This window comes from Malurus melanocephalus, unplaced genomic scaffold (genome assembly GCF_030028575.1).
Source record: "Malurus melanocephalus ecotype Western Australia unplaced genomic scaffold, MMel_1.1 scaffold_786, whole genome shotgun sequence".
NCBI lineage: Eukaryota > Metazoa > Chordata > Aves > Passeriformes > Maluridae > Malurus > Malurus melanocephalus.
In genome coordinates, this window is record NW_026624018.1 from 84,809 (window position 1) to 85,151 (window position 343).

A 343-nucleotide genomic window follows, 5' to 3' on the forward strand; every position below is an offset into this window, starting at 1 on the left:
CTCCAGAGGGGCACCCCGGGAAATGAACCCACTCCCGTCCCGACCCCGTCTCCATTTTCCAGCTCTGAATCCCAAGTTTTAGCAGAAAATCACCCCCACACCAAGAGAGCAGCTCAAAGGCACTGGGGTGCCCAATTCCTCGCTCTGATCCATGAACTGCTCACCTTCTGTTCCTTCTGGAGTTGTGGAAACGAGATTCTCTCGCTCCAACCCCATTCCTGTTTCCCTCCAGAGTTGTGGGAATGAGGTTTTCTCATTTTGACCCCATTTCTGTTTCCCTCTGGAGTCCTGGGAACAAGATTCTCTCATTCCAGCCCCATTCCCACATCTCAAGGAGCGGCAG